At 43.9% G+C, this 26,947-nt stretch overlaps 1 protein-coding gene across 2 annotated transcripts in view; it reads left to right on the plus strand.

The window, feature by feature from the left end:
- Positions 1-26,947, plus strand: part of PALD1 (phosphatase domain containing paladin 1) — a 319,104-nt gene that overhangs the window by 23,736 nt on the left and 268,421 nt on the right. The window lies entirely within an intron of this gene.

Consider the following 26,947-nt stretch of genomic DNA (forward strand, 5'->3'; position numbering starts at 1 on the left):
AAAAAATTCTAGGAACTCGCCATGCCCCTCACGGAATACCTTGGGGTGTCTTCTTTCCAAAACTTTGCAACAGAACATATAAACGTTAACTTTTTAACTGAACATTAACCTTTTTGCTTACTGGTGTTTTTTTTTTTTTTTTTTTACCTTTATAGAACAAACCTCTCCTTCCCCATGGGTCAATGTGCAAAGCGCAAATCGCCCAAAGATGTGGCGAAGTGCGTTATGCACTTTGTCCCATGTGAAAGGAGACGTTTGCAGCAGCTGTGTGAGTGAATGGGCCCTAATAGCCCTGTGTGCCTGTCCTGGTGAGATGATCCCTATGCTAATAGTGTACCTGTGAGTGGTACTTCCGGAAACACTCTCCAAAGCATAGGGCAGGGTGGTCAGGACAGTCAGGACAGAAATAGCGGGTGTCACGCCTTATTCCACTCCTGCTACAGACACAACATCTTTTTCGGGGTGACTGTTGGGTTGAGGTACCAGGAACGACATTGGGGAAATGTCGCTCGTGTAGACGGCTAACTACACTGGTGGATGGGGCCACGGAACCTCCTGGATACAGGAGGTTCTCGATGATCTCTTCCTGAAATTTGAGGAAGGATCCAGTTCTCCCAGCCTTACTGTAGAGAACAAAACTATTATACAGAGCCAATTGAATTAAATATACAGACACCTTCTTATACCAGCGTCTGGTTCTGCGGGAAACTAAATACGGAGACAACATCTGGTCATTGAAGTCCACCCCTCCCATGTGAAGGTTATAGTCGTGGACTGAGAGGGGCTTTTCAATGACACGGGTTGCTCGCTCAATTTGTATTGTCGTGTCTGCGTGAATGGAGGAGAGCATGTAAACGTCACGCTTGTCTCTCCATTTCACCGCGAGCAGTTCTTCGTTACACAGTGCAGCCCTCTGCCCCCTTGCAAGACGGGTGCTAACGAGCCGTTGGGGGAAGCCCGCGCGACTAGTTCGCGCGGTACCACAGGCGCCAATCCGTTCTAGAAACAAATGCCTAAAGAGGGCCACACTTGTGTAAAAATTGTCCACATAAAGATGGTACCCCTTGCCGAATAAGGGTGACACCAAGTCCCAAACTGTCTTCCCACTGCTCCCCAGGTAGTCAGGGCAACCGACCGGCTCCAGGGTCTGATCTTTTCCCTCATAGATCCGAAATTTGTGGGTATAGCCTGTGGCCCTTTCACAGAGCTTATACAATTTGACCCCATACCGGGCGCGCTTGCTTGGGATGTATTGTTTGAAGCCAAGGCGCCCGGTAAAATGTATCAGGGACTCGTCTACGCAGATGTTTTGCTCTGGGGTATACAAATCTGCAAATTTCTGGTTGAAATGGTCTATGAGGGGCCGAATTTTGTGGAGCCGGTCAAAAGCAGGGTGGCCTCTGGGACGGGAGGTGCTGTTATCACTAAAGTGCAGGAAACGCAGGATGGCCTCAAAACGTGCCCTGGACATAGCAGCAGAGAACATAGGCATGTGATGAATTGGGTTCGTGGACCAATATGACCGCAATTCATGCTTTTTAGTTAGACCCATGTTGAGGAGGAGGCCCAGAAAAGTTTTAATTTCGGAAACTTGGACTGGTTTCCACCGGAAAGGCTGGGCATAATAGCTTCCCGGGTTAGCGGTTATAAATTGTGTGGCATATCTGTTTGTTTCGGCCACAACTATGTCTAAGAGCTCCGCAGTCAAGAACAGCTCAAAAAATCCCAGGGCCGAACCGATCTGAGCTGTCTCAACCCGAACTCCAGACTGGGCAGTGAAAGGGAAAACTACAGGTGCGGCTGAAGTTGGGGACTGCCAATCAGGGTTTGCCAGCACCTCTGGGATTCTAGGGGCTCTACGGGCACGTCTTTGCGGTGGCTGCGACGGGGTCACTACTGCACGTGCCACCGTACCAGCTTCAACTGCCCTTCTGGTGCTCGCTACTTCACCAGGTTGTACGGCAGTGCTGGTACTAGGTCCAGGGAGGGCTGGGCTGCTGGTGTATGCCTCACCACGTAATCCGACAGCACCAGCCCCACTCTGCTGCTCTTGAAGCGGATCCTGCGCAACCTGCGGTCTAGCGACACAGGGCCGGGTACGCCTGGTGCTATCAGGGACCTCAGCCTCCTTGTCCGAACTTTGGGTCAGAGAGCCATTGCGTTCTACAGGTTCGTATTCTGACCCGCTGGATTCATCAGATGAGGGTTCCCACTCCTCATCCGACTGAGTCAGAAGCCTGTAGGCCTCTTCAGAAGAATACCCCCTGTTTGACATTTTGGGCAACTAAATTTAGTGGTATTCCCTGAGACTACCCAAGAAAAAAAAGCAAGCCTGTCTTACAAAGGGGAGGCTAGCGAAGTACCGGAGGCCGCTGCGGTTGATAAAAAATATCAAAACTGATTTTTTTATCGCCGCAGTGCGTGTAAAGTGAATGTGCAGCGATGAAAAAAAAATTTTTTTTGGTCACTGCGGTGGGGCGGGTGTGGGCGAACGCACGTGTGGGCGACCGATCAGGCCTGATCGGGCAAACACTGCGTTTTGGGTGAAGGGCGAGCTAAAGTGACACTAATACAATTATAGATCTGACCGTGATCAGTTTTGATCACTTCCAGATACTATAAAAGTACAAATGCTGATTAGCGATACGCTAATCAGCGAATAACGGACTGCGGTGCGGTGGGCTGGGCGCTAACCGATCCCTAAACTACCTAACCAAGGGGCCTAAACTATACCTAAAACCTAACGGTCAATACCAGTGAAAAAAATAAGTGACAGTTTGCACTGATCACTTTTTTCCTTTCACTAGTGATTGACAGGGGCGATCAAAGGGGTGATCAAAGGGTTAATTGGGGTTCAGGGGGGTGATCTGGGGCTAAGTGTGTAGTGTTGGTGTACTCACTGTGAAGCCTGCTCCTCTGCTGGATCCAACCGACGAAAAGAACCAGCAGAGGAGCAGGCAGCCATATAACAGATCATATTTACTAATATGATCTGCTATCTGGCGCTCTGATTGTTTTTTTTAAAAATCATCAGCTTGCCAGCCGCGATCATAAGTTCAAACAAACTGCAGAACCCCTTTAAGTATATATTGCAAAAAAATAAAAAATATTGGTTCTTGTCAATGAAAGTTTGCACAATATTTTGGCACATTTATTGGAGATACTTTTATAGGTTTCTCTGGTTAATCACACCTCTCTGTGCTGGGAGAGCATATACATGCAGAGAAATGCCAATACAGGATATTTCCATAGGTAAACTTTGTTTTCATGTGCAGCTGCATTTTGTCTTCAGCAAAGGTCTTGGAAGATATGTGTGAGCAGCGCGTTCAAATGCAAATTCCCATGTGCCTTCCATAAGAAAAGAAGCATGAAGTGTCACACAGCATGGGAGCAGGAAAGGTTATGCTGTGGGGGGCCTGAGTGGCTGGTACTGGTAGGAGTTCTATTTTAAGCAATATAAAGGAACAATCCCATCAGAACTGTTATTGGTTTTTAAATACTTTGGGCATAACACAGTGCATTGTTTTTTACCAACTGTGCTCTTTTAACCCCTTCTTGAGTAATCCACATAAATATACATCAACTGCCAGAATGACTGGGATTGGAGATAACTCTGATCCAAGTCATTTAACCATTCAGATGCTGATGCCATTAGCAATCACACCATCTCAGAGGTTAGTCATAGGGAGGGTGTTTCCCCTGATGTCCGATCAGCACCCCAGTGGAGAAATCATAGGGTGCTAATTGGTTGCTATGGCAGCCAGGGGTGTGGGGAAGGCTTCTAGGTCTGTTATAGTAAACTGCCTATTGACGGGCTTGATAGTATGCCTGTAAATATCTGATAGACTGCAAAAGTATTCTAATGAAGTCTGTAGTATAAGCAATTAAATGATAATATATTCAAGTAAAAAAAATAAAGTTTTTACAAATACCTAAAGAATTAAAAATTCTAATCACTCCCCTTTCACTGTTTTATATATAAAAACAAATATACAATTAAAAAAAATACACATAATTAGTATAGCAAGGTCCAATATGTCCAAATTATTAAAATATTAAATTACTCATCCCATACAGTGAGCGCCGTAACAGAAAAGATAATCAACATGCCAAATTGCCATTTTTTGGTCACCTCACCCCCTGAAAAAAATGTAATTAAAAGTGATCAAAAAGTCTTATGTGCCCTAAAATTGTGCCAATAAAAACTACAGCTCACCCCACAAAAGCAAGCCCTCACACAGCTCTGTGGCTAAAGAGGTCATGGATGTTAGAATATGGTGACGCAAAAAAACATATTGGGATTTTTTTTCCCAAAGGTTTATATATTTTTTTTATAGTGGTGAAGTGGTAAAACATAATAAGGCCGGATGCACGCGTCCGTGTTCGGCGGCCAAGAGCGGTCCGTGGTATGCCGGGCTGGATTCCTGTTCATAGCAGGAGAGTATAGTGTGTTACTGTAGTGCAGCGGCGACATGAAGCGCACGGCGTCATAGCAACCAATGACGCTGTGCGCTCCTGCTCTGAACAGGAATCCAGTCCGGCATACCACGGACCGCTCTCGGCCGTGGAACACGGCCGTGTGCATTCGGCCTTATTCGCCATAATTGTACTGACCCACAGAATAAGGTCATCATATCATTTTTAGTGCACAGTGAATGCTATTAAACAAAAATAATAGTGTCGGAATTGCATTTTTTATCTATTTCACACCACTAAGATTTTTTTCCCTGTTGTTTTTATATAAGATATGGTGCCATTAAAAAATACAACTTGTCTCTCAAAAAAAAAACAAGTGCTAACATGGCTATGCGAATTGAAAAATAAGAGTTGCAGTTTTTTTTTTTTTTAAGGCAAAACGAAATCACAAAATGACCTGGTCCAGAAGAGGTTAAAAGGGATATTCCCATGGGAGATGTTTATGACATGGTTGAGTAGTTCGGCACCACATACAGTATATGGCTCTCTCTATTGCCGATCATCGAAGATGCAAAATGCTCAACAGTTTCCGTAATTCCCATAAACTACAAAGGAGTCCTGAGAAAAGGGGGGAGGGCACCTCTGTTCTCCTGATAGATGGGGGTTCCAGAAGGTAAACCCCCGCCTAGCAGACATTTTTTTTGATTATGCTGTCTTGTCTCAGATAGGAATACCCCTTTAAATTTTATTATGGCTCTTGAGAATGGCACATTTAGACAGTGCGACCCTAGGACCAGAAAAGGTTGTGCTCCTCGGATCTAGAGTGCGAGTTCTATGGTCGAGGCTTCTCAGAGTGTCTGATCTTTCTGAATTTTGCCTGGAAGACATATTTTAAAACAACACTAAAAGAACAACAGAATGTGGGGGAATATGAGTAAGAGGCAGAGAAATGTGTGGGAGGACGAAAGAGGCATCAATAGAACAATAATTGCAGTTTTTTTTTAAAGAAGATTAAGATAAATTCCTTCAAAAGTACAAAATGGCAGCTGGTGACATTCAGAGTATTCTCAAGGGTGGGATTAAGAAGAGTGTAAAAGAAACACATTCAGTCATAAAATATGAGAAAATGTTGAAGTTAGGAGATAAAATGGGACCTAAAGTGAAATTTTATGGCAATAGAGCAATTTCCCAGCAATATTCTTTTTCATCTGTTTTTCTGCAGTTTATTGTTCTTGACTGAATGTTTCTTCAACATGAATTTATAATATACAATCACAAGTTATAGAATACGGTTTATTTATATAAAAATGGAAAGCCCATTTAATTGGGGTCTTTCAGCAGTTTGGACCTCAGCACTTTAACCCCTAACCCCTAATGCCATACATGTAGGGCATTATGCGCAAGGGCGTGTATAGAGTGGGCTGCTGTACTGAACCCGTTCCATACATATAAGGCCTCTTGCACATGACTGTGCGTCCCCCGTGGCTGTATTGCGGCCCGCATATGGCGGGTCCACAATACACGGGACACCGGCCGTGTGCATTCCTCATCACAGATGTGGACCCGTTCACTTGAATGGGTCCGCAAATCCGGAGATGCGATGCGGAAAGTTATGGAACCACGGAACGAAAACACTACGGAGTACTTTCGTGGGGTTCCGTTCCACAAAAAGATAAAAGATGTCCTATCTTTTTGTGGAACAGATGGATTGCGGACCCCATTTAAGTGAATGGGATGGCAATCCACATGTGGCTGCCCCACGGTCAGTGCCCGTGCATTTCTGACCGCAATTGCGGTCCACAGCACGGGCATAAGCAGCACATGTTCGTGTGCAAGAAGCCTAATACAGCAGGCACCCAGCCGCAGTGAACGGAATCGGCGATGACCCCTCAGATGCCACAGTCAATAGTGATCTCGGCATCTGTGCGGTTAGGCAGAAGGAGGGGCTCATTCTGCCTTCTAATCGGAGACCCAGCAGTGAAGTTGTGGGGCATTGATTGGTTACCATAACAGCCTGGGAGCTGATGATTCCCATGCCTGTCATGGTAAACTGCCTGTTAATTTTTGCATGAGGCACAGTTTCACAGGCAGGCAATGGAAATCTCATAGATCATAATAGTTCTCTTAGTTCTCTATTATGGTGTATGGGACAAGCGATCAGAAGATCACAGGTTATAGCCCCCTAAGGGGGCTAAAAGTTATTGGTTAAAAAGTTTAAATTCAAATCACCCCCCCCTTTCCCAATTTTAAATATAAAAATAAACAATAAAAAAATAAACAAAACAGGTATTGTCACATCTGAAAATGTCTGAACTATTAAAAAAAATTTTTTCCTGCGCAGTGAACGTTATAACTGAAAAAAATAAAAACACGCAATTTGCTATTTTTTGGTCACTTTGTACCTCCAAAAATGTAATAACTGTGATCAAAAAGTCATATGCAGACCAAAAATGGTGCCAATAAAAACTACAGTTTGTCCCGCAAAAAAAAAAACAAGCTCTGTAGACAAAAATATAAAAAAGTTATGGCTATCAGAAAATTTAGATTTTTATTAAAGTAGTAAGACAAAATAAAAACTATACAAATTTAGTATTGCAGTAATTGTTTTAACCCACAGAATAAGAATACTTTCACACTAGAGTTTTGGCTTTCCGTTTATGAGCTTCGTTGTGGGATCTCACAAGCGGTCCAAAATGTATCAGTTTTGCCCTAATGCATTCTGAACGGAAAAGGATCTACTCAGAAAGCATCAGTTTGCCTCCGATCAGTCACCATTCCGTTTTGGAGGCCGACACCAAAACGCTGCTTGCAGTGTTTTGGTGTCCGCCTGACAAAGCGGAGCCAAACTCTGGCACAATAGAAAACAGATCCTTCCCCCATTAACTTTCAATGGTGTACAAGACGTACCCGTCATGGCTATAGAAGACATAATACAACCGAGTTCGTTCATGACGGATGAATGCGGCATGTATTATTGTAATGGAAGCGTTTTTGCAGATCCATGACAGATCCGCAAAAAACGCTAATGCGAAAGTAGCCTTAGGACATCATGTCATTTTTAGCGCACATTGAACATTGTAATATCAAAACCCCAAAAACCTTGGTGAAATTGTATACATTTCTTTTAAAAAATAAACAAATAATTTTTTCCTGTTTTCAAATGCAAGACATGGTAAATTAAAAGGCACCATTAAAAAAATACATATGGCTATGTGGACGGAAAATTTAAAAAGTTTTGGCTATTGGAATGTGGGGGAAGAAAATCAAAAATGCCAAATTGAAAATGGTCCTGGTCTTTAGTTTAAAGGGGTTTACCATCTTCAGGAGTTTGCCTGAAAAGCCCCCGAAGATGGAAAACCCCTTTAAGGAACTGTTTACACCATACAATACAATATACAGCTGAATTTGGAACCACATGACCGAATCTGCACCAAATTCAGCTGTCCAAAAACTTGTGTGAATGGCCCCTGTAGGTAATGGGGAGGGTATGGCAAATATACCTAGTGTGATGGCCATGCAAGTTGCATGACAAAGTAATGGCAGTATTAATGCCCTTAGCAACTCCATCACAAGTGCTTAGGAGGCAGTCGATCCATATTCTGTGCCCTGGGTCCTCTTCCAGCATCCTTCCTCTGCTATGTGTGACAGCGCTAGCGTTCAATCAGTAGAAGTAGACCACCAGAGCAGAGGGTATGAGCCAGAAGACCCAATGGCACTAAACATAAAGGAACTGCCCCTTGGTCGCTGTGTTGGGGGGTTAAAATTTTGATTTTGTTGCAATGCAATCTACATGACCATCACACCAGGTATGTTTCCCTTGCTCTCCACTTCACCTATATATTGCTGTCAGCAGTTTAGACGTGTCAAAACTGCTGATAGACTACCTTTAAGTATAAACTATCAATCTATCACTCTGGCCATATTCAGACGGCTGTAACATGGTTGCATTTTTGCTTGCTTTGAAGGGCTTAGGATAGGGTACAGTGCCCGGATAGGGTACTTTCACATCTGCATTCAGAAATCTGGCAGGCTGTGCCAGAGTTTACCGTATCTGGCATAGCTGGTTCAATGCCTTTCCATAGCTTCCGGCAGCAAGTGTGGGAATGGGGGCTCTGGCTTAAGGTGCCCCAACTATCAGGGCTGGTGGCACCCTCTTCAGCCGTAACAAGTGAAGTTCCTTGTATCGCACATGTATTCCCGTATATATATATATACGCACATATATTTTTACACATACACATACAAACATAAACCAAACATGCATACACACATATTCCTTCATGGAAATGGGGAGGGGTGGGGGCGAATTACCATCGCTAAAAGAAATGCTTGCATCTTTCCTCCAGTTCCCAAGCCTCCCCAGAACTTTTGGTGCTAGTCATACATCCTCCAAAATGTTCTACCTAATAAGAAGGAAGAATTGTGGACACATATCTCAAAAGCACACAACCCCGGGGGAGGAAATGAGTCAAAACTGATAATCATTGTAAACCGTCTGGATTTGATTAGGTATTCTATTCTGTAATGAAATCGTCTTACATTGTAGTTTTATGTGGATGACAGAGAACGTACAGCATGCTGTGGAGCATTTTCCATCATATATTTGTACATGGTCCAATTTTACAAAGACTGTATGCAAGCAGTCTATTCACTGCTGATAAATGTGATCATTTACAATGAGGCAGAGGCATAACTTGAAGTTCCTGGTGCCCCAAAGTGCAATTTGTAATAGGGCAACTACCAACCATGCACAATTTTTTATAATGATGTCTTCTTCTGTAGTAGAGAAGTCTTTTGGGCCCTACAAGTACCAGGGACCTATTGCACTAACCCAGACCTGGGGGTATCTGCAATGGTTTTACATCTATTGTTTTATTATGATTTAGGCCATGTGCCCCAGCAGAAGAGGTATGGCTGGCAAGAACAGTGATAAACACCTTCTTCCTCCCTTCTTGGTTGGAGGGGGCTGGTCCTACTTCCTGCCAGGAGGAGGCATTCGAGTCCAGACTTTGGGAAGGTAGGAAGCACATGCCAGAGCTTCTACTTCAAGGGACTGTATTCAGTTCTCTTGAGAAACTATCACTCCAGGGAAATTGCCAGAATTAAGAACACTGCTTCCAATAAGCTTCAGTGTGCCTAGACAGCAGGGTAATGAGCAAAGCCACAGCTTCACAGACCCTGCTGCCGGTGAGGGAAAACAGGTCAGACACCCATCACCTAGAACAACCACCAGGCCATACTAACATCAAGCCTATATCTCACACCTGACAACTATATCAACAAGTGCCTGCAAGTGCCATCATCTTGTACCAGAATCTGCACTTTGTATTTAATTTTGATGTATGTACCAAAAGTTATATTTTGCGCTAATTAAAGAGAGACAGTTATACATTTACTTCTAGCCTGATTCTTCAAACCATCATTACATTGTACTGATCCTCAGGGAGCAACGGCTTGAGGGAGTAGACTGTGACACAAGACCTCATCAAGGCCACAACCACTCCCATCCTCTACACCAGCTCCTCAGGGGCTCGCTGCACTACTTCTGCACCCTCTATAGCTATATGTCTATACAGAGGATTTTTAGCTTGTGGCCTGCTATTTATTAGCAGTTTACTATGCTGCATTGCACCCCCCAATATAGTTCTTTATGTGTTATATACAGCTGGATCTGTATTGTCAGCCATTGGTTGTCACTTGTCAGCCATTCTTTATAGAAATCAACATAGCTGAATTTTATCAATCTGATAGAACAGATTATTTTTAATCCCCCCTTTTTATAGTATAGAATAAAACGTGACGGTCTTACCATTGTAGCGTGGGTATAAAAATAAACAAATGGCCAAGAACACATAATGACTAATAGCAGATTTAAAGAAATAAAACACAGCACATTGGGGGAGATTTATCAAACTGGTGTAAAGTAAAAATGGGTTAGTTGCCCATAGCAACCAATAAGATTTCATTTTTTTTTTCCAAAGGAACTGTGAAAGATGAAATGAGGAATCTGATTAGTTGCTATGGGCAACTAAGCCAGTTCTACTTTACACCAGTTCGATAAATATCCCCCATTGTGTTGCAAACATTTGAAAATGTGTTCTATTTATAAGAATGGGTCTTGCAGAAATCCATATACTTTCAGCCAAATGAAACCCATTCAGATGAAAGCATGCAACTGATTTCCAGCGACATAAATTTGTGCAACAAAATCTGCAGTGTATGAAGGCACCCTGATGTCCACTGCAACTACAATGGTCCCTCAAGTTACAATATTATTTGGGTCCAGGATGACCATTGTATGTTGAAACTATTGTAAGTTGAGTAATTGGTTCCAAAGTCCCAAAATGTCATCCAAGATAAGAGGAAATGAAGATTTAAGAAAAATAAGCAGATAAGACAGATAAAACAAGTCCTTACATATAACAGTCAGGAATATCTGCTAACTAGCAACTAATCCAGCTATTTTACCGGAGAAGTGGCCTTGATTGGTTGGATCTTAGTCTGAGGCACTTTATGTTGAGTCTAGTTATAACTTACGATGGGTTAGAATAGACCAGGGGTCAGCAACCTTTGGCACTCCAGCTGTTGTGAAACTACAATTCCCAGCATGCTCCATTCATTTTTATAGGAGTTCTGAGAAGAACACAACAAGTAAGTATGCTGGGAGTTGTAGTTTCACAACACCTGGAGTGCCGGAGGTTGCCTACCCCTGGAATAGACCATTGTATGTTGAAAATATTGTATCTGGAGGGATCACTGTATTCTCATCTGTAATTGTCGGCTTCTCGAGCATTTGTGATTATTACAAACTGCTGCAAAATTTGCCTGTTGTATTCATCAGTCCATATACTCTTTGTGCAGTCTTTTCCATGCACGATATGAATCTCTCCATTGACAGTTGTGCAGACAGGAAAAGACTGCACGCAGGACCGGCCTTGTGACCACCCCATATCTGCACATGTATCTATAGCTGTCCTATGCTAGTCAGAAGTGAGATACGTACAGCTGTAATGCTCATGTCAGTGGTGAAAAGTTGAAAACTGTGCACCGGAAGTAAGAAGTTAATCCCAATCCAGACAAACCATTTTCTTTTAAATCTGAATTTCCTAATCCATTAATTACAGGTGTGGTTTATAATCAGAGATGAGCGAATTATATATTTTGAAATTCGTTCTCGCTTCGTTTACTGGTAAAAGGTGAATTGCGTTATGGATTCCGTTACCATGGACCATAGAGTTCTATTATGACGGAATGAATAGCAGAATTCCTCTAAAGGCATTCCGTTATACATTCCGTCATAGAATTGGGTTATGGTCCGTGGTAACGGATTCCATAACGCAATTCACCTTTTGCCAGTAAACGAAGCGTGAACGAATTTCATAACCTGAAAATCGCTCATCTCTATTTATAATACTTGTTTCAGAATGAGCACGTGAAATCTCAGAGAGAAATGAGTCAATGCCTATCTATGCCCATGTCCATATTTGAGTAAGCCATATCAGATCCATTTAAGCCTGTATTGCAAGTGATTGTCATTAGGGAAGTGTTCCCTCCCGGCAAACAGGAGGAGACCGCTGCTATTACCTGCACCTATCTCATCCGCAGCATGGGGAGGAGTGACCGCTATGCCATCGCTCGTTCCCATGCTATCTAGCGGCAGATCTCTGTTAGACAGCACAATCTGCTGCCGGCAAACAATGATTTTTAATCTTTCCTAAAAATCACAATTGCCCGATCCCTGCACTATATCCTCAGTCACAGTTCTGACCAGCCGAGCTGCGCTTGGTCCAAAAAATGCTTTGAGATTGTATTCTGCACTCCATGTTTTGTAACAGAGGTGTTAGTGGAGGATGTGTTCCAGGGTATCCATTGCTGGGAAACGCAGTCCTCACACGGACTGTATTTCCCAGACCACAGACACTCATGTAAAACACAAGCAGGTTCAATGACTGTTTAACCCAGAGAGTCCTAAAATCTATTGTATTACACTGACAACATTATGTCAGCGTAATTCAGTAGATTACAGGACTCTAATGGTTACACAGCATTATAAATAATTATAATGCTGTGCGATCCTGTCAGAGGAGGGGAGGTCAGAACGGGAACTCACACTGCCGCATGCAGCGAGTTTCTTTCATTAAACTCGCTCGTGTGTGCCTGGCCTTAGAGGCTTGAATTGGTACACGATAATTTCTAGGATCCCATGTGCATTTGCTCATTGCATTGCATCTGAGCGCTATGTTTTGTGTATAGGATGGGAAATCCTCCTGAACTATACATCAAAGTTATCCATATGACCCCATTCAGCTGAGAGAGGCCAAACATGTATCCTTTTGGCCTACATCCGGCTCATGTCTATATGTTTTTTTTGTTACTGTGTAGGAAAGCTGAGACATCTGATACAGTGGGCCACCCCCCAAAAAAGTATATTGCCCAGTATGCAGTTTTCTGTTCCGGTGACCAACATTTAAAATGTTTCTACTGTGTAAATACATAGATTTATTTGCCTTTGACTGATTTTGACTTTCATCCTGTTTTCTTCTCCTTTCTTATCTAAAGTTAATTCTGATGGTTCCAGTGCATTGTGGGAGTTTAAATTAAAGTTGCACAGTAAAGGCCCCTAATGTTGGCTCTTTCACACGAACACCCATTCCCAATAATAAACCCATGTAAAGTTGGCACAGACCACCAGATGAACAACCAAACGCTCAATCATTAGGTGAAATTGCAACGGGTGCCTCCCCCCAGGGCCCTCCTATAATGCATCCCAGGTGTAGGAATGCCGAGTGGTGTAGTGCGGCCTAAATGTCTCTTTATGTGTGTCACAGTGCTCCTACCTAGATACAACTCTACCCCAGGCTTTGGCTCCGAAGCAATAAATAGGGCGAATAATTGAGGGATTTGAAAGAACAGCTTGAGTCTAGACCTTGAGATGAAGTTCAATGGCAGCTTTCCTTGAATAAACGTTTCTCTAAACAGTTTTCAGACTTTGTCTTGGTTCCAGCAGGCTTTAGCATTAAACTGGCAGGCAAACTCAACTCTGCTATATCTTTCTGTCACTCTGCTGTACTGACAAGCTAGCTATATAACTCAGCGTCTTCTGTATGCAGCACTTCTTCTTTGTAGTCTGACTCTGGGTTATGCCAGGGAACTTGCCTCCTGTGGCTTCAAGCTTTGGCCTCCATGGCCAGCAGAGCTTAAGGTGCTCTGACTGGAGTGGGCACTTCCAGCAGAGATGTGCCCCTGCACACCCTTCCCCTGGCTAGGGAAGAATAGAACTCGAACTAACTGGTCCCCGCCCTTTCTGCAGAAAATAGGGCTAGCCCACTTCCCTATGGAGGGGGGTTAGAATGGAATGGAAAGCTCCATTCTATCTAAGATAGCTCTGCTGGGTTTGCTGCCACCTGCTGGTGAACCAGGCATATTACATTAATATAACAGTTGCATACAGATTAGGAATGCACAGTGTAGAGGACCTGGACAAAAATATATAACATGGCATTTAGGTTAGACCATTAAAGATAGTAGCAGGGCATAGGAGTGATAACACCACTGCGGGGTGTTACAAAAACTTTGCTGGTGCAGCACACATATTCGTCATTTCAGGGCCACAAATCGTCCTACGTAAACAATGAATTGATATGAGGATCGCAGTAGCAACTGCTCGTCCCCATAATAAGGAGGTGATTTCTGAGTGTAAATGTCACCTCCGTTCACAATTGTCCTTGCCTGGCCAGCTGACCCATGTAAAGAGGTCTTAACACTGGACATATGAATCAGATTGGCAGATCCCACTGATCCCTCAGCCACAACCAGCTTTTGGATATAACATCCCTGACCTTAGCAGGATACAAATCAATCTCGGTACCCTATTAACGGTAAGCAAGGATCGCTTGAATATCAATTATTGTTATTGGATCTTGCTTCTAGCCCTCCAATATTCTTCTATAGACTGCCTGTGCTTGATCCAGCTTCTCATGTTTGGACTCTGCCTCTCACCTCTTGGATTTGTCACCTATTTGCCTCTCTGGTTTGACCTCAGACTTGGACTTTTGTCTCCCGTTCACCCCCCAGATTTGTGATCACCTGGTTCTGACCCACAGCTGTTCTCTACCTACCGTCTTGTGCCTTTACTGTTTCCATGTCTTGCTGGCAAAGAGTGACTACTCTGAGGACCACAAACTGGGTGTCTGTCCTGTTAAATCCAGAATTATTTGTCAGTTCTTGATTAAGAGCAGAAGATTCTTAGACCCCGCACCTGGCTTCAGTTAGGACCAGACAGATTGCACTGCCAAAGTCCAACTTTTTAATATATGCCTACCAATCAGTATAATATTGATTGGGAGCAATCTAGAGTATTTGGTGGAAACCAAAATACTCTGTAAAACATAGGGAGAGCAAAGAAAAACAATGCTTGGATCAGCTCAGCATGCCTGTTTATCTTAATGTGCAGAAGGGAATATGCCCCTGGCAGGCAACAGCTTATGTTACAGAGAATCAAAGGATCGGACATGTTGAACTTCAATATGCCCAATCCTCATTTCCATCTTCCTTTGATCGACAATATGTAAGGTTCATCTAACTTTGCTTTAATCATTTATAAATAGGGCATTCTTCAATATTAAAGAGCGCCTTTCAGCATCTCCTTCCTGCAATGACTGAGAGGGTCAGACATCCTAACCTTGAAATCTCACACATGTACAGGCCAGAGTATAGTTGGTGCATGCACAGTTCAGATTTCAGAGCAGGGACAGTAGGCCAGCCCCTTGGTGCCCCAAGAACCTCACTAACATAGAAATAAAAGTACACCATTCTCTTAAACAACAACCCTGATTGTTGTAACAGAAATTGTTTTGTCTTCATACACGTTCACACAGTGTGCAGTCTGACATTTAGTATAAACCATTCCTGTCTTCCAAATAAGAGGACTGTTCTATGTAGTCTAACTTGTTTATTGGTAAAACAGGAGTATTTGAGGTCATTAATCAGTTGTGTGGTAAAACTATAAGAATACAAAAACTTGTATAAGTATAAAGCATAACATGTATCAGCAGAAAGCATAGAACAGCGTGTATTATAACATTACATTAACGCTGGGCACATGTCCAAAATGGCTGCGTATACGTAGGAATGCATGTCTAGCATCTAACAGTCACAACCTTTTTCCCTAAGTAACACTGACACCTAGCTAAGCATCGCTGCATACATAATGTCCCTGAAAAAAAGGTAGAAGTCTTACCAGTGAAGGAAGGCGCAAGGGGCCGTCATTGATGGAAGGTATGTGTCACCGAGATTCCTGGCCCCGGTGAGGTAAGAGCCGGTAGTTTTAAGTGTCAGCGGCAGCTAGTGCTGACTGACACTGTTTGTTGTTAGTATGGCTGTAAAGCCGATCCGGGCCGGCTCTTACTGGGAGTAGCCAAAGTGCTGGGTGGGTGGCTTCTCCCCACACTCCAGGCCAGGTCTTTTTTGGCTTATATAAAGTCCAGCCAGCGATCTCAGCTGGGTGTGGTTTATCCTCCATCTGACAGAGAAGCTGGGGAGTCTCTGTGTTTTGGGACCTGTGAATTTGTGCCGTGCTAAAGGGCTGAGAGCCGCATGCCGGGAAACAGGCAGCTAAAGCCTGCTGTGGACTGCGGGTGGAAAACTGCTAACCAGGTGAAGATTTTGTTCTATGGACATTGCATGGTGTGAGCAAACACCAAGACAGTGAACGGTCATTTTGTTTTTCCTTATGTGTGAAAAAACACCGAACTGTTTAAGTTAAAGACTTTGTGATTGCCTCTATACTGCGTCCGCTAGCCTGTCTACCAGAGCAAAACCCCACACCAGATATGCTTGCAAAAGGATGGTGGAGTTTAAGAAGAAGATATGCAGAAGGACAGATCTGCTGGTGTAGAAAAATGCAGACGGTATCAGCAGCATCTCACATCATCGACTTTATTCGGACTTCAAAGCAGTAATACAAATGGCAATGTTTCGGCTGATGACAAAGGCTGTGCATCAGCCGAAACATTGCCATTTGTATTACTGCTTTGAAGTCCGAATAAAGTCGATGATGTGAGATGCTGCTGATACCGTCTGCATTTTTCGACATATTCTGGCCGTTGGATCCAAGGCCATCGGTGAGGCTGTTGCATCTATTTGGATACATCAACAAGGACTGAGTGGTGCTGCTTCTACATTTTGTTTATTGCTATTAAGATCTACTGGTGTGTCCTTGATGACTGTAGACTGAGACTGGGCTTCTCTTTCCCAGAATGCATTACACTCCTACAATATCTTGCACCACCCACAAATACAATAATCTTTATTAACAGAATAACAAAGTGTAGTACATTTTTAAGACCGCTAGATGGTACTATTACCTAACTAATCACTACAGAAATACGAGAATTGCAGCAGAATGAATTAGAAATGAAATAGACGTGATCCGAAATAATTCTCCCTGTGCTGGGGCAGAACAGAAATATTGTTACACTCAGCATGATCAATCCTACCAGGGAGTATGTCTGGCTTACTAGCGCTCATCACACTGACAGATACTCTTTAAAGGGAACCTGTCACCTGGATTTTGGGTATAGAACCGAGGACATGGGTTGCTAGATGGCCACTAACACATCTGCAATATCCAGTCCCCATAGCTCTGTGTGCTTTTATTGTGTAAAAAACCGATTTGATACATACGCAAATTAACATAAAAGAGTCATATCTTACTTGTGTGACCAGAGAAGAGTCATATTTTCAAGCTCTGACTCATTTCAGGGTAATTTGCATATGTATCAAATCAGTTTTTATACACAATAAAAGCACACAGAGCTATGGGGACTGGATATTGCGGATGTGCTAGTGGCCATCTAGCTACCCATGTCCTCAGCTCTATACACAAAATCCTGGTGACAGGTTCCTTTTAAAGTGCAGTAGTCAGAAGGAAATCTAGACCATATTTCTATCTGCTTTATGTCATGGTGTATGTATGAATGATATGTTGCAATGTAAAACATAGACAAATGGTCATTTTGGTTTGTCATAACTGATAAAACTTGGGCGCATTCATTCCCAATCATATGGCAATGGAACAATATCTGCATCACTTTTTTTTGCCAAAAACATCTTCTGTGTCACAGAATGGAGGGGACCACTTATCCCACCTTCTCATTTCCATGCCGTGGCTGCTCTCTCATGTTCGAGAAACTGCTCAGTCAGGGGGCGTTTACATTTCTATTGACTGACAGCAGGATCAGCGGTCTGCTGATCTACTGACTCCGCCTTCTTGTTTGGTGTGCGCGCTCCTGTGTGAGCAGGAAATCATTCGCTCAGCCGCCGCAGCTACAAGCGCAGGAGAACTAACAAGCACGCAGGCGCAGAAAGTTCTCTGCAAAAAAAAAACACAGGACGAACAAGCCCGAGAGTCAGGTCGGGCTGCGTAGAAAAAAATAAAAGAAAAAGAGGATAGCGCGCAAGCGCGGCCAATGCTCCGATGTCGCTGGGGTGGCCGTAACCTATAACGACCGCCAGTAAACAAGGCTACAAAAGAAGGTCAAATATATAAGAAGGGAGGACGAATCTCTAATAACTTCTATTGGGTAAGTTGATACTGGTGTCAAAAACTACACCATTAGGCAGACTTTAAAAGATGGGATAACCCCTTTATCCCCTGTGTGCTATCACAGTCATATGGCTATCATGGATTACATATCTCCATGTTCCTACATAAGGAGAGCACCTTGGTCAAACACTGCCCATATTTTGAGAAAATACATTCTTTTGTATCCAACTAATTTTCCAAATACCAAATTTCTGTTGGTTGGGTACAATGCACTGTAGGATAGGGTACCATAAGGACATGGTCAATAAGACAAACATTGCCCATCATCGGCCGCCGACTCTGGTATACAGACTTTCGGTATACAGTATATTTGTATATATCATTATACTGCAGGTTTGTTTTTGTCTTGCTTTTTTTTTACATTTAGGACTAATTACAAACTAATATCAAAATATGAGAAGCGACAAAGTAGGCGAATCTCTATAGATCTTGTATGTATTGCTTGGTGAGGCTAGTTTCACATCTACAATAAGGATAGCCGGATACCGCTGTATTCACCGCGGAATCCATTTACTATAATTTCCTGCATGAGTACCACCTTTTGTCTGCCTGAAACCTGGCGCTCGTGTCAGAAACTGTCCAAATCCCCACTACATCCTATTATAGTCAAAGGGGTCCGGCGATGCATGGTCCTATCCAGCTAAGCCGGATACGGTGAACTCTGGCAGGCAGTTCCTCTGCTAGAATAGGCCTGCCAGATACCTTACCTCTATATTTACAAGAAGCCTGAGTGTTGTATGTATTGCTTGGTGTCTAGGTCGTGGGTGCTCCATTTGTCTATCTGTCTTCTCACATTCTTCATGCTTTTGGATGACAACAGGTTTCACTGGGAGGATGTTGTTAGAAAATTGTGAAATGGACAGGAAATGGATGGATGGGAGGAAGTTGCGGAAAAGAGAAATTAGGTTTATGGAGAGAGAGATTTCCTAAGGATTTCGCTGTCCGAAGTCCCTCTTGATGGATACAAAAATTGGCTTTTATGCTTTTAGTAGCTTTGGAGATTTTAATATACATATGAACTACCTTATATTTTACTGGTATTGTACTGATCCGATGTTGCAGCTTGTATTATAGTACAGAGCTCAGGCTATGTTCATTAGTGATGAGCGGCATAGGCAATATTTGAATTCGCTGAATTTTGGCCGAATAGTCGCCATAAATTAGCAAATTCGAGAATTCGTGATCTCTAGTCATTGTTTACTTGATTGCCAAAATCGGCAATGTAATATATTCGCGATAAATTTGCAATTAGAATATTCAACACTATTCTCGAATATGAATATATAGCCCTATATTTTAAATATTCACGAATTCTCGAGGTGGCGGTATTCGCGATTTGAATATTTGCGCTCAACACTAATGTTCATACAGCGTTTGGTGTGCACATTAGGGTATGTGTCTGGAGATATATCCGGTGTGTATGGAGAATAGGCCCATAGACCTCTTTAGAACTGATAGTCAAAAGATTGCCCTTATGACATCCGCTGGGCAGGTGGACACTGGTAAGACTTTTTTACTGTGTAAGAAAAGTGTAGCTTGCAATTAGATGCGTTTATTCCATGTAGTCGTCTGTGCTTTTTAACTGCACTGGACCCCTTTGTAAAATACCCATCTCCCACCTCTTCAGGATCATTGCCATCAAATGTGAATGAAACTGATGGGCCCCCAGATGATGCTTTGATCAACTTGCTATGGGAGATCCACAATGTAAAAATAGTGAAGACAATTAGTCCAAACCTTTTTACTTCTGACATGCTGAAGACTGATTTCATGCACCTCCCCGCTACGTTGCTGGTCTTTTGGTACAGTGAGCAGGCATATATGTTAACACTTTGCTCAAGATACTTCAATGTACTCCAGTAGTGATCTATGAAAATGTCCCTTCTACATGGATGAGATGGATATTTTGTAAACCTATAAAGATCTGGTTCTGCAGCCTCTGTTCCTTACATCAGTGTTCAGGGACTGCATTACAATAGAGACAATAAAGTGACAAGTGTCATGGTACGATGTTAGTCAGTTGTTATTTATTGCAATTTCAGTCTTTGCCATTAGGTGGGAGTAAAGCTAAACCCAGAAGAACTCCATTGTATTGCTTACTGTACTCGATGTCAGTACATGGGGGACATTTGTCAAATCTGCTACGCCAGTATTGTGGCGTCTTATCATGCCAAGTAAGGGGAAAGTTGGTTAGATTTTGCCAGTAGTGCAACTTTTAAAAAAAATCACAGCCAGGTAACCCCTTCCCCCCAGATGTACTTTTACTGAAATAGGCACAACAGCATTGCAATTGGACGACTTTCATAAATTTGGTGCAAATGAGCATAACTAACTTTAAATACACCTACGATGATAACCCCCCCCCCCCCCCCCCATATTATATATATTAAGTCATGATGGGAGTGTAAAGGTCTTTACAATCTTACTTTGTATTTTCCTATTGTTGCATTTCAATTATTTATTCCTTAAGGGTTGTCCAACCATTAGACAGCACATTATTTTGTAGAGATCATAAAATGAACACTGTTTGCCATTGACAATTAAGCCAGTGCAGGGTTAGGACATTTGCTCACTGAGTATGGCACTCCCTGATGTCCAAAATGTATAGCAATGTGCATATCTATCTAATGAGCTGAGTGCTGCTGGATGGGCATGCTCAGCCAGGTCTCAGCATAGTGATCCTAGAAAGATTCCAGCCTCTGCAGTAGCCTGGCATACAGCCTGGAAGTACACGGTCAGCAGCCAGTGGGTGAAGGAGACTGTTTCATCTCAGATCTTCCCCTAGCAGCACAGATTAGAATCACTGTAAATGACTCAACTTTATCAGTTACAGTTATCTATAGAAGCCGAAGGAAGGCAAGGAAAGAAGCGAGCTGCTAGAGGGCAAAAGAGGCATTATTCTCTAAGATACATTTCCAAATTGTGTTATATTCACCTGTAGAATTGATATATGAAAATGGTTGTTGAACCATTGAAATTTGATTGGACTACCATCCAGTGGCGTACACAGAGAAGTAAGGATCAAACCAGGCCCCCCCCCCCACACAGGACAGAAGGGTTTCTGCCAAAACCCTTTTTAATGACCCTTGGGCCATTTTTCCACTGCCTCATTTGCTAAAAGTTGTTCCTTTAGAGGGTAGAGTCCTGACCAGGTTTTCACCTCCAGTAGAAGAGGAAATAATCCCAACTAACAATGGGCCCCCTCTTGCCCTGAGCCCCATAGCAGTTGCATGATCTGCCGCTATGGTAGTTACGCCCCCTGCTGCCATCCCTCCCCCAAAATAATTTCCTCAGGTGGACTCAGAGTACCCCACTCTCTTTCCAGATGTTTATTGTTGAGTTTATCCATACTTGGAGCAACACCAAGAGAAAGGAAATATTGGTTGCAGCCATGGTATAAAAATGAATATTAACCACAATTGAGGCAATTTGCAGTGTTAGGGCTTATTCACACAACTGTATCTATTATCCGGTTCCCAGACCTCAGATCCGCAAAATACGGATACCACTGTGTACATATCACAATTTTCTCACTAGAACTGTCTATTCTTGTCCTCAAAATTGACAAAAATTGGACATGTTTTATAATTTGCAGAATGGGCATACGGATGCAGACTGCACACGGATAACATCGAATTGGACGTGGACCAAAATTACCAGCATGTGCATGAGGCCTTAGTTTATGTGTTTTTCTTTGTGTTTCTATTTTAAAGGAAAGCGGCTTTTGTAACGTTAGGCTTTTTGTGACCTTACATGGCTAGACAAATATTTTTAGTGCAGAGGGTAGGAAGTTTGTAGTGTTCACCTTCTTTTGACACAATAGTAATTGTACACTGGGGTATTGAAGCAGCAGTGTTTGTCTGATGCTCATATCCTGCCGTGTCTTTGTCATTACTTTGTCATTACAGGCGTCATCTTTTGACGGTGAATAATCTCGTCTTTTTAGCCCTTAAATCACGCATCTTCAAACTGCGGCCCTCCAGCTGTTGCAAAACTACAACTCCCAGCATGCCCGAACATCCTATATGTATCAGCCTACAGCAGGACATTGTTGGAGTTGTAGTTTTACAACAGCTGGAGGGCCGCAGTTTGAAGATGCTTGCCTTAAATACTGGTCAAATTTACTTCTTCAACTGTAAACAAAATGGTACTAGTCACGACAGGGGGTAGGGATAAGTGCAGCCCTAAACTCCACCCCACCTCTGACCCTGCCTACTTGCACGGCCCGTTCTAACCGACAGCGTACAACTTGGCGGAAGTCACTCGCTTAGAGATGTGCAGGGGCCTAAAAAGATAACAGAAGTATCGTAACAGAGTCAGACAAGCCAAAGTCAAAGCCAGGAGGTCACGCAGGTACACAGGGAGCAATCCGATAACGAAGTCAAAAGACAATCCGGAGTCTGAAGCCAAGAGGTCACGTCAATTCCAGGGAGGTCACAAGGTCGAGGTCAAAAACAACCAAGGTCCAAAACACACAGAAGGCACAATACGAGAATGCTGGTGAGGGTAGCCAGACCATTCACAGGCAACCTGTGGCCAGCAGGCTGCCTGTTTAAATAGCAGAACAAGTGGGTCACATGACGTGGCCAGCGTCATGTGACCCAAGTCCAGCCCAAACCATCTGCCGGCATCCCGCATTTGTTCAGGAGCGAGGAAGCGGCCTGTGTCCTCATCTCCTCTTTCAGCTAGGAGGATGCCGGCCGCGCTGAGGAGGCGTGCGCGGCTGGGTCCTCCCTGCCCCCTGGTCCCCATGGAGACGAGGACGCAGGCCGCTTCCTCGCTCCTGCACAAATGCGGGATGCCGCCAGCGCTATAAGGAGGAAGCACGTCGCCGGCTCCCCGTTACAGTACTTTGAAATGAATTAGAGGGCTTGGCCCCCCCTACATCACACTGTGCCCCCCCAACTAAAATGCGCCCCCCAAGTGAGCTGCCGCAGTCGGGTACAGGGAGATGAGCGCTTCCATTGCGCTCATCTCCATAGTAATCTGCCTGTGCTGCGGTGGTGCAGGGGAGGGAGAGGCGTGTCCCTTCCCCTTCCTCTGATAGGCTGCAGGCACTAGGCCGGCAGCCTATCAGAGGCCGGCTCAGGCGGCGCGATGATGTAATCGCGCCGCCTGAGCCATACAGCGGGGGACACAGGCCGGAAAAGGCCTGCATCGCATCGCTGACATGGAGGTAAGTATAAGTGTTGTTTTTTTTGTTTTTTTTTACAATATTTCTACAGGCACAATAAGAGGGGCTCTTGTTACTGGCATATTGGGGGGCTTATTACTGGCACATTGGGGGGGCTTATTACTGGCACATTGGGGGGGGGCTTATTACTGGCACATTGGAGGGGGGCTTATTACTGGCACATTGGGGGCTTATTACTGGCACATTGGGGGGCTTATTACTGGCACATTGGGGGGCTTATTACTGGCACATTGGGGGGGCTTATTACTGGCACATTGGGGGGCCTATTACTGGCACATTGGGGGGCTTATTACTGGCACATTGGGGGGCTTATTACTGGCACATGATGGGGGGCTTATTACAATACTGGCACATGATGGGGGGACTTATTACTGGCACATGATGGGGGGCTTATTACTGGTACGTGATGGGGGCTTATTACTGGCACGTGATGGGGGGCTTATTACAATACTGGCACATGATAGGGGCACTTATTACTGGCACATTATTGGTGGGCACTATAGGGGCATCTACTGAGGCCACAAAGAAGGGGTATTTTATATGGGGGCTCTGTACAGTAGCATTTTATACTGGGACACATGGTGGGTACTATGGGGAAGGGGGAGAGGAGTACTATGGAGTCATCTACGGGGGGGACTAAGAAGGGGTATTTTATACTTGCAAATTATGGAGACACTGAGGGCATCTACTGGGGCACGATATATGGGGTATTTTATACTGGTACATTATGGGGGGCACTAGGAGGAAGGGGGGAGAGGAGTACTATGGGGGCATTTACTGGGGGCACTATATAGGGGTATTTTATACTGGCATATTATGGGGCACTATTTGGAACATTAGCTCAACTGGGGGCATTACAAGGGGGTATTTTTTGCATTGTCACATTATAAGGCAAATTATTTCTACTAGGGGGGGCATAATGGTAGGCTTTATTACTCCCCCATGGTATGACCCCCTAGTAGCAGCACCAGCCTCTTCCTGCTCTGCTATCCCTCTGCCCCTTCTCCAAATCCTTATTATGAAATCTTTCTCATTAGGATAAAACACAACATCAGCTCCACCGAGCCCCCGGCCAAAGTGTTGAAGTGGTGTCCGAGATCCCCAAGGGCCAAGCCAAGTAATTGTAAGTTTTCATGTGAAATATGTTTATGTTATACACATATAGCCTACACTGTGCCACACAATATACAGTATATACCTACACTGTGTCACACAATGTACAGTATACCGCTACACTGTGCCACACAATATACAGTATATATCTACACTGTGCCACACAATATACAGTATACCTCTACACTGTGTAGTCTGTTCTATAAGCACCCTTGTTTTGTGGCGGCAGACAGAAAATAATCTGGAAGTGCCCCTGCCGAGACCAGGCTCTGGATCCGCCACAGTTTAGAAATGTCAAATGTACACTCCTGTGAGATGCGGGGAGGGAGATCTGTGGCTGACTGACACTGTTATAGGGTGGGAGATCTGTGGCTGACACTGTTATAGTGAGGGAGATCTGTGGATGACAGTGTTATGGAGGGGTAAATGGGGATGACACTGTCATGGGGTGGATCTGTGGATGACACATATAGCAAAAGATGCTATATACGGTATGTGGAATCCACAGATATCCCCCATAGCAGTGTCATTCACAGATCCCCCTCTCTATAAAAGTGTCATCCACAGGCAACTAGGACATGTTGAAATCTGAGTGATTTTTTATTTATTTTTTTTAAACCACAGACAGCAGGACTTTTCTTCCCTGTTGCGGTTTTAGGTATTGGGTAAAGTATCGCAGCATTTCTAAGCATACTTGTGTAAATGTATCGTTGTTATAGCTGCCCCCCCTACTTTTGTCCTGGCCCCCAGTGTGCCCCCCCCAAAAGCTAGAGACGCCACTGCTACTAGCCCATACACATTAGCTGGTCGGCCAGTCCTACTGAAAATAGTGAGTTTGTCCAACATATATCTAATATGTATGGCCAGCTTTAGAAGATGCAGAAGTTGCATGTGGCTAAACATTTCCTTGCAGGTGGAATGCAGTATTACATAATGGCCGTTTATATAAATGGTCAGTCATGTAACACATGGACAAGCTGGACACAGAAGAGAGAGAGCTGCTCTTTGTAAGCACTTCCCCCACTCTGGCTCCTTAAGAGAGGTCATGAACGTTGAACCACTTTAATTACTTTACATTACGTTACCACTAGTAGTCAATTATAGTTACCACTATTCTAAACTTTGCAGATTAAATTGATGGCCTATAATAAAGGTGCACAAACAGCTTTAATGCTTGTTCGGCTGAAATCTCTTCTTCTCAATTTTCTATACATGTACACTTGGCATTGCACACGTTTTCAGTTGGGAGAGAGGAATAAGCCACTGCCAGACACTGGCAGATAATACATTGGACCTAACCCTATTTAGGCTACTTTCACACTTGCGTTTGATCGGATCCGTTCTGAACGGATCCGATCATATTAATGCAGACGGAGGCTCCGTTCAGTACGGATCCGTCTGCATTAATAACTTAGAAAAATTTCTAAGTGCAAAAGTAGCCTGAGCGGATCCGTTCAGACTTTCAATGTAAAGTCAATGGGGGACGGATCCGCTTGAAGGATTGAGCCATATGGTGTCATCTTCAAGCGGATCCGTTCCCATTGACTTTACATTGAAAGTCTGAACGGATCCGCACGCCTCCGCATGGCCAGGCGGACAGCTGAACGCTGCAAGCAGCGTTCAGCTGTCCGCCTGGCCGTGCGGAGGCGAGCGGAGGCTGAACGCCGCCAGACTGATGCAGTCTGAGCGGATCCGCATCCTTTCAGACTGCATCAGGGCTGGACGGAAGCGTTCGGGTCCGCTCGTGAGCTCCTTCAAACAGAGCTCACGAGCGGACAGCAGAACGCTAGTGTGAAAGTAGCCTTACTCTTGATATTAGCCATTAGGGAAGAGTCAGGACACCCATACACATAAGATAGTCAGCCAATCCAGCCATAACTGATAGGTTAGACCCCCATCTTGGGATCATTATTTTAGCCCCAGAAAACACATAACATATATGTAAGAAACAAGTAGGAATTACATTTCATATACCGGTACATAATAATTATAATAATCATAATAATAAACTAATATTAAAGTCTTTATAAACTGCAAGCAATCTGTCTGTTAGACCTCAGCACATGACCGTATCCGTTTTTGCGATCAGGAAATTGCGTATTCTGCAAAACAGATATCGGCCGTGTGCACACTGCAGGTCCTATAGCATGTTACAAATGCCGCAAAATGCACAAGAAGAGGATATGTTTTTTTTGTTTTGTTTTTCACGGAGCAAGGGAATGGACATACGGGGTACTGTCCACATCTTTTGTGGCCCCATGGAAGTGAATGGGTCCGCATCTAATCCGCATTTAAATGCACATCGGATGCGGACTGAAACTACGGTGCATGAGGCCTAAGTAAGAGAGAAGCCATGCAGAATCTGTGTTGCAACTTCATATCGTTGCAGGTTGATTCCCGCTTTAGGGTCATTTCACACGTCCGTAGAATGGGTCCCGATCCATTCCGCGAACGAATACCGACCCATTGATTGATCTATGGGGACGGAAGAGATGCAGACAGCACACAGTGTGCTGTCCGCAACTGCATTTCCGGAGCGCGGGTCCCGGAAAAATAGAACATGTTCTATTCTTGTCCGCAATTGCGGACAAGGATAGGCAGTTCTATGGGGGTGCTGG

The sequence above is a fragment of the Bufo gargarizans genome, chromosome 6, assembly GCF_014858855.1.
Source record: "Bufo gargarizans isolate SCDJY-AF-19 chromosome 6, ASM1485885v1, whole genome shotgun sequence".
NCBI lineage: Eukaryota > Metazoa > Chordata > Amphibia > Anura > Bufonidae > Bufo > Bufo gargarizans.